Source organism: Marmota marmota, unplaced genomic scaffold (genome assembly GCF_001458135.2).
Source record: "Marmota marmota marmota unplaced genomic scaffold, marMar, whole genome shotgun sequence".
NCBI lineage: Eukaryota > Metazoa > Chordata > Mammalia > Rodentia > Sciuridae > Marmota > Marmota marmota.
In genome coordinates, this window is record NW_026000221.1 from 26,196,068 (window position 1) to 26,204,371 (window position 8,304).

Below are 8,304 nucleotides of genomic sequence, written 5' to 3' on the forward strand. Positions count from 1 at the left end.
TTCAATGACTAGAACTTGGCTGTTGGGATTTTCTAACCTTTCCACTTGGTTTGCTCCCTGCTCCCAACCCCTTCTTATAATAACTAAACTTTTCTTTCTTTCTTTTTTTTTCCAACACTGGGGATTGAACTCCAGGGGTTCTTTACCACAGAACCACACCTCTTTATTGTATTTTGAGACAGGGTCTCGCTCAGTTGCCCAGGCCGGCCTTGAACTTGCCATCTTCTTGCTCCGGCTTTCTGAGTTGCTGGGATTACAGGCAAATGCTTGTCCTCCTGGCTGTTGCACAATTTAAAAATGTGATTCAGGCAAAAATGTACTTGCTATTTGTGTTGCAAAGTTCAAATACTCTATATTGTGTCATCACTTTTTAAAAATGTATGACCAAGAACACTTAGCAAATTCCAGAAACCTTTGAACTCCCGTTTGTTGAATATTGTAGTTTATGTTTTCTGTAATTTGTCCGGAACCATTTGTACCTTTAGATTATTAATCTATAACCAAACAGTTCTGGCCAGACAAGCCTTCTCCCTCAGCCAATGAAACCGGGAAACTGAACAAATCTATTTTCTTTCCTTTGAATTCTGTCACTATATTTATTTCAAATTCTTATTCTGGCTTCTTCCTTCCTTTATATTTCATAGAAAAAACTCTCCAGATAAGATCAGAACGGCTTTGTCATTCGTCCCCCAGCCACCAAGCCTGACTCAGGCATAGAGTTTCAAAACACGTATATATTTTTCCATACTCAGATGTAGAAACAAAAAAAAAATGTTGATCACAATTGTCTGCCTTCATATTTGCATATGTAAATGTGTCAGATTGATTTTAGTGGACTTTCCTTATAAATGATTAGCCATTCATGAAGAGGAGACTATGGACAAGTACCAACAGGTAACCTGAGGGATTGTAGATGATTTCATAGAAGGAAAGGGAAGGAGTGTCTACCCTGCAGGGCAGCAATTTGGATCAACACTGTCACACCAGGTTATGAGAGAATCAGTGTCACCCTGAGGAGCTCTGTGAACCTGCCTTCCATTTCCCCATCGCTCCAACTTGGATGACAGCAGCATGCACCTCATTAAGGGTTCATCCTGTAATTATTCAATAGACATTTACTGAGCATCAACCACACGCCTGGCATTTCCTTTGACACCTGGATACTAAGTGCATACCTTTGGAGAGCTGATGTTCTCATAGCAGAAAGAGGCAAGAAGCAAATGAGCTAATCGTGTCACATCAGATGGTGACTCCTTTTTTAGTAAAAAAATGAAAAGATAACGGGAAGAGAAGTATGGGGTCCTCTTTGGGTACATTTTAGATACGTCCTCTTGCGGATTTGCTCTCTAAAGAGCTGATGTTTGAATCCAGCCATTGATGAGAAGACAGACTCAGCCATGGGAAGATCCAGGTCAAGAGAAGAACCCCTAGATGCAACTTCCAGGTCGCCATTATGAAGCAAAACAGAAGACCACCATGTTGGGAGGCCAGGGAGGGTAAAGAGAGAGAAGGTAGAGGACAATGAGGGAAAGGTAGGGGAGGGCAAAACCATGCCCGTCCAGGCCCTGTAAGGAATCTGGACCTCAGACTAAGTGCTGGGGGACAGTGCTAACATGCCTCAGCCAGGGGACGAGGTGACCTGATTAGTGGCAGTGGAGATGCTGCCTCCCCGCTCCCTCTGTGGTTCAGCTTTTCAACCTGTACGTTGTATGGCACAGAAATCTAGAAACTGATCATGATCCAAGTTACTGGGAAAGCGTGTGCAAGTTACCAATCAGATGAAGCATGGGATGCTCCTCGGCTGCAGTAACAGGTACGTGTTTAGCTTCTGCCCATAAAAGCTCTCCTCGTGCAATGGCTTAAGAGTGGTGGTGGTTTATTTCTCAAGAAGGTTCAGAACTAAAATGGTATCTCAACAGGGACATGAACTTTCTCTTCTCTGTTTTTCTATGCAGCTTTGCTCTCTGTGGCTGAGATGCCTGTCATCCTAGGTCCTCCTGAGACATTTGCAGCTCAGCCATAAAAGGGGAAGAACCCACTCCTTCCTTTCCAGGTTGCTGCCTGCAGGTTGTGATCCCATGATTTCCCACTACCCAGAGGCACGTCACCTGGCCACAGCCAGCTGCACTTGGAAGCGGAGCCAAGATAAAGCTTTTCTTATTATAAAAGGCTAGTGGAGGTCACATGTGCTGGCCATCAGCAGATGGTCTCAGCAAGTTAGGAGGCTGAGGCAGGAGGATCTCAAGTTCAAGGGCAGCCTAGGCAATTTAGGAAGAGCCAGTCTCAAAATAAAAAAGAGCTGGGGATGTATTTCAGTGGTAGAGTGTCCTGGGGTTCAATTCCCAGTAACATACACACACACACACAGGGTATTAGAAGGATAATATAGTGATCTTGCTTTCTGCCGTAGCTTCCAATCCAATAAAAAGGTGACTGGAAGTGCCTTCAGCCCACAGAGAATCAGCTCTGTTAAATGTTCTGTTCTAGAAGGACTGATTCATAGTAATTCATAATAATGAATCAATTAATTACGAAAAATAATTAAGTGATGAATTGAAACAATGCTGTATACTGATGATTCCTCCCTATACAATCCTCAGCTCTGTGACAAATGCACATAGCAGCTTATTTTCTTATATTAAAAAAGCTACACAAATAAGTCATTTTTCACAGGCTTCTCTTAGGTCTTGCTCTTTGAGCTGTTTAGAAAGGGAGATAGATTTGTATGGTTTTATTGATATTTCCTCATCTGGCCTTCTTTCTTTCATGATTTGTGGCATGAATTTAAAGCCTGCTGTTTGGGATTCAGAGGGTCCTTCTGCACATTTAGGAAAATAATTACAGCTCATTCATTCTTACACACATATCTTTAAACTCAATGGCACCATTTTAACTATGTCCATGGAAATTTAACCCATTATTTTGTGTGTGTGATATTAGCATGTGTACAAAGATCATTTTCCTAATCCATTCAACAGGTTTTGATTCCTTACTATGTCTGCTTAATGGACCAACAGTTGAAAGTTACTCTGCCTATAAGCAAATCTGTAAAATCAGAATATGTCTCCAAACTGCCAAGAGAATCAGGGTTTTAGCAATTAGTATATAGGCTCAATGAGTGGTAGGTGATCAAACAAGATTCTAAAAGCCTATTGTTTTCTAATGGAGATAAAACTGAAATTGAAGTTGAGAGATCAACATCCTGGCTGTGCCAATGACTTTCTGCATGATTTTAAATCATTCCCACTTTCTAGCATTCGGGTCTCTGGTCCATAAAATGAGGGTAGGGCCCAGCTCTGAACTATCCAATGCTGGCACAGAATTTCCACTTTAACTCCAGTTACCTGTGCAGACATCACTAATCGATCACAGCACTTTTATCTTTTGTGTTCAACTGAGACTTAGGCTTAAATTCCTCTCAACACAATCCCCATTCCATCAGATTTGAACTAAAAGATTATACCTTTTCAGCACTCCCTGAATTAGATGATTTCTGAGATTTCCGCTAGCTTTAAAAGGTTAGAATCTGATAAACAAAAACAAAACAAACAAACAAACAAAAAAACAAAAAAAAAAAAGAAAGAAAAGAAAGCAATGAAAAAAGAAAAACTAAGGTTCAGTTAATACATCTATCTACTTGTGACAATTGATGTTTTGTAGTATTCCGACTCAAATATGAGATGGGACTTTCTGGCCTTTGCTAATTAAAAAAAGATGAAGCATACATTTTGGAAAGAATGATGTGCTATTTCCTGCACCTTAAAGCCAGAGGGAGTCCAGAATATAAATGCAAATTACATGCAAATATACTTAGGGGACCTTCCTCTTTCTTAGAACTGAATTCCGCTTCTGGGGAAATATAGAAGAGAAGTCCAAGTCTGTATTTCCCAGGAGTTAAATTTGAAAGTTTTCAAGAAACTTAACATAAATTATCACCTTCCATAATAAAATAAAAATTGAAATTTTCAACATTAATAAGTGAAAGAAGGATCTCCACATAAAGATGGAGGATGGAACTCAGGTGTGAGGATTACATTTCCTTGGTAGCTGTCCCTGAATGATATGGCAGTGTCCACGTGAGTTGAGTGGGAGGTGAGTGGGATACACTACCCTCTATTGCCATCCACCAACTTTGCACAGGAGCTCTTCCTTAATTCTCATAGCATTTATATGAGGTGGGAGGAAAAAAACATGGAGAGAAACATGGAATAAGGTTCCCTGAATTGTTCAGCTTGGCAAATTCTCACTTTAGGTAACTCCACTAATCTGTTTCCGGGACCCAGGGCTTATCCTAGCTCCTGGTCCCCTGGAAGCACCATCAAGTACCTTGTCAGACTCTCTAAGATATTTTGTACTTACAAGATCAAGGCCAACAATAGACTGCAGTTCCTGTTTCTGCTTACCCAAGTCTACCCGTGTTACTAAGGTTGGAATGAATGTACACACCCCTCAGAAATTCATATGTGGGAACATGAAGTCAGGCATGGTCCTAAGAACTAGGCCCTTTTGGAATTGATTAAGTCATGAGGGCTCCACTCTCATGAATGGGATTATTGCCCTTTTAAAGAGGCTTTGGAGAACTACCTGACTACATTAGCTTCTTGTTGGAGGGATCATGACTGCAATAGCTTCTGAGTACTGGTCAGTTGGGCATTAGGGAACAACTACTTAGGCTCCCTTATGCAGGGCCCCAGGATCTTTTCTTAAAGAGGACTTCCTTTCTATGCCCTTGAGTCTGAAATGGGTGTGGTCTTACAAATTCTCAAGTACCCTCAAGGCATCTTTCCTAGTGTCACTGTGCAAAGTACTTAGCATTTCTTTAGTATCTAACATCTCCTTAACAAACACAGCTTCCTTGACCCTGGTTTCACATGCACTTTTCTGACCAAACTGAAAGTTTTTAAAATCTCTCAGCTCCACTTTCTACTCCTGATTTTCACAGCAAACCTGGCTAAAAACTTCCATCAAAATCCATGCTGCTCCTGAATGCTGTACTGTCTTAAAATTTCCTTCACCACATTAATTAGTCCATCACTTTTAAATGCAGTCACACACAAAGTCCCAGCACATGGACCAACGTCAACACAAGTTCTTTGCCAGAATACAACATGAATAGTATCTAGTCCGATTCCCCAAACAAACCTCATTCCCCTCTGAAACCACAGAACCACAGGCTTTGATCTCTGTTTTTATTATCTTCATTCTGATACACTGAGTTCCTACCAGGATTGCCACGAAGCCCTGTTTATAACATTTTAAGGTTTCTCCAGCATGCAGCTCTATATTCTTCCAAACTTTTCCCACAAACTAGTTCCAAAGACTTCTGAACAACATGGTCAGGTTAGTAATAACATTGGTTCCACCTTTTCTCCTTTTTTTCCTTTTTTCCTGCTGTTATGAAATTACTCAACAAGAATAACCTAAAGGAAGAAAAGTTTATTTGGGCTCATAATTTCAGAGGTTAGTCCATGGTAGGCTGACTCCATTGCTCTGTGCCTGAGTTAAAGCAGAACCTCCTGGTGAAAGGACCTGATGGTGAGGTGCTGCTCTATTCATGGCAGCCAAAAAACAGAGCAAAAGAGGAAGGGGTCCCAGGACAGGAAAGGCAAACCCTTCCAGGGCTCACCCCCCAGTGACCCACCTCCTCCAGCCATGCCTCACCTGCCTACAGTTACCACCAGTTAGTCAATTCAAACTAGGATGGATTGATGAGGTTACAGCTCTCACAACCCAGTTGTCTCATTGCCGAACATTGCTGCATTAATACAGGAGTTGTAGGGGGTATAGCTCGTACCCAAATCAAAACACTGGCCCTTTTTTTTCCCTTTTACCATGTAAGGATGCAACATTTGTACTTTCAAGAGGACTCAGATACAAGGTGTCATCTTGGTAGCAAAGCCAGACTTCCACCAGACACTGCATCTGTTGGCACCTTGACCTTGGTCATTATGTGGATGCCGGAGTAAAGATATTTAGCCCAGAGAGGAAAAGGGCTGTGCATGTGTTGGGTTGCCAGCTTTAGCCAATAGGTATACAAGACACAGTTAGATGTGAATTTCAGATAAGCAACAGATATCTTTAACATGTATTATATATACTTATATTAAGAAGTTTTTGTTATTGTTGTTATCTTTAAAGTTTAAATTTAAATATTCTATATTTTATCTTGGCAACCCCACCGATGTGAAGGGTGGGCTATTTTTAGCTTCTTGAAGGACTGGCAGGGGGTGGTCCCCAACTGCATCTGGGAATCAGTTGGGCAACTTTCCAAAACAGAGCTAATGCCTACCTTCCAGAGATTCTGATTTAATGTTTGGGTTCAGTCTGCTACTGGGCTATTTAGAAATCCTGCAGATGATTCAAAGGTATAGCTAGGTTAACAACCACTGAGTTAGACTGATTTAATCTAGAGTCAAGGGGTGGTTTTTGAGCCATTAGAGACTTGAAATTTGTCTCTTCATGTGCACTTTTCACAGAAGAGGTCAAGTTCTCTCAAGAGGTAATGAGACTCCTGTCACCTTAGGTGTGTAAGTAGGGTACTGATGATGTCCTAAAGGTAAATTGTTTTCAGAGGGAATTAAAGATGGGTGGGAGTCCAGAGGAGAGGTTAGGGAGCAGGAGCAGAACTTAGTGTTCACCAAGATCTCTCCAACTCTGAAATATCAGGACTGGTTTAGTCATTAGATTAAAAGCTAAACGAATCATAGCGCGATACACAGACAGGCAAAAGTAAATAAATAAATAATGCATGCAACTCTGAAAAAAAAATGCATGCATTAAAAAAAAGGGAAATCCTACTAAGGTCTCTAGTGTCTAATCGTATTCCTGGTCTTGACGATACAGTGCGGTTACATAAAATGTCCCTATTAGTGGAATCAGAGTATTGGGACACAAAACCTTGCTTTGCTCTTTTGACAACTTCAAGTTACTCTTTTGAGATGGAAGACTTCAAATAAATTAATTCACATCATCACACTCAAGAATCATTTCTCTACCAAGTCGGAGCCATAGATGGTGACAAGAAGGGCCCACAGCAATGGTCCCCACAGGGCGGGGTGGAGGAGGGGGATCAGGGGTGCTCTTTCCACTCCCTGCCTGCCTGCAGTGGGGACCTCCCCTTCTCCTGGATTCTCCAGGCCTCTCTGCAGATGGAGGAACCCCAGCAGCCCTTCCTGGATCTGTTTACCAACAGAAAACCAGGCTCCTTGGTCGCACTGAAAATAAAGAGGACCCGCGCTCTCCAGTGCATCCAGTTCCCAGAAGGAATCTACGTCATCATTTTCCAGCTTTAATTAGCGATACAATGAACTAATAATAAAAATGAAAGCCAACACTGAGACGAGATGAGATGCCAGCCGGGGCCTGCAGTGACTCTGTTTGTGGGTGTGGAGTGTGTGTGTATTTTTAGATAACCACTTATTCTGCATGTGGTAATTAGGGCCCCAAGGGGGTTGTGAATTTTTCCCCCCCAGGGTTGGCAAGTGGAAGGAAGAGGCAGCTGAAATTCCCACACATCTGGGGCACACAGATCCTGCACTCCAATTTCCTGTCGGCGCCACTGGTTTCTTTCGGAATTACTTGCTAAGTAAATGATTGTTATAAGACGATGATTCGGTCAATCAAATTAACCCCTTTTGTCCATTACCTCCCTCCCCCAGCCCAACGGTCCCCTTCATTTGCCTAAACTCGGAGGCTCTGGACAATGTGTTCCAGGCTGGAGGCCCCAGCCTTCCGCACATTGGCCCAGTGTAACCTGAGCGAGAACCAGAGGCCCCAATTGTTTTGCTAATCAAGATTATTGGCCCATTGAGATGTGGAGGCACAGCCTGGCTGACAAAAATTGTCAGTTTCCCATGAAATAGTTCTGTCAGTTTAGCCTGGGTGCTGGCAACTATTAACATATAAATGAAGTTTCTCGCTCCTTTGGCCCCCCTCACCCCCTACCCTTCAGCCACCCATCCTAATGGATGCAGAGAAAATATAAACACACCCCCACCCCCAGCTCCCAAGCCTTCTGCATGCTTAAGTCCCACCAGCTTCTTTTCTCCCGGATCTGGAAATCCTGTGGGCGATGGGGGAGCAAAGAGAGAAGGGGAGGGGGCGGGGAGGAGCTCATTTGTACAAAACGATTTTTAAGGCCCCAAAGCTGCCAGGCCTCAGTCCCCTGCTGACTGCAGAGGCCAGCGGCTGGCCAAGCCTGCAAAGGTACAAATGGCCCTCTGAATGCCAGGGCAGACCTTCAAGGCAGCCTTCAGGGGACAAAGTGGCAAAGAGAAGCCTGGGGATTGAAAGAGTTGTCTAGGC

General features: G+C 42.8%; 1 long non-coding RNA gene across 1 annotated transcript; it reads left to right on the plus strand.

The window, feature by feature from the left end:
• Nucleotides 1-885: 885 nt before the first annotated feature.
• Nucleotides 886-7,604, plus strand: LOC125612983. Its single transcript, XR_007343482.1, has 2 exons — nt 886-1,813; nt 1,956-7,604. It is a non-coding gene; the product is annotated as an uncharacterized LOC125612983 (long non-coding RNA).
• The last annotated feature ends 700 nt before the right edge of the window (nt 7,605-8,304 follow it).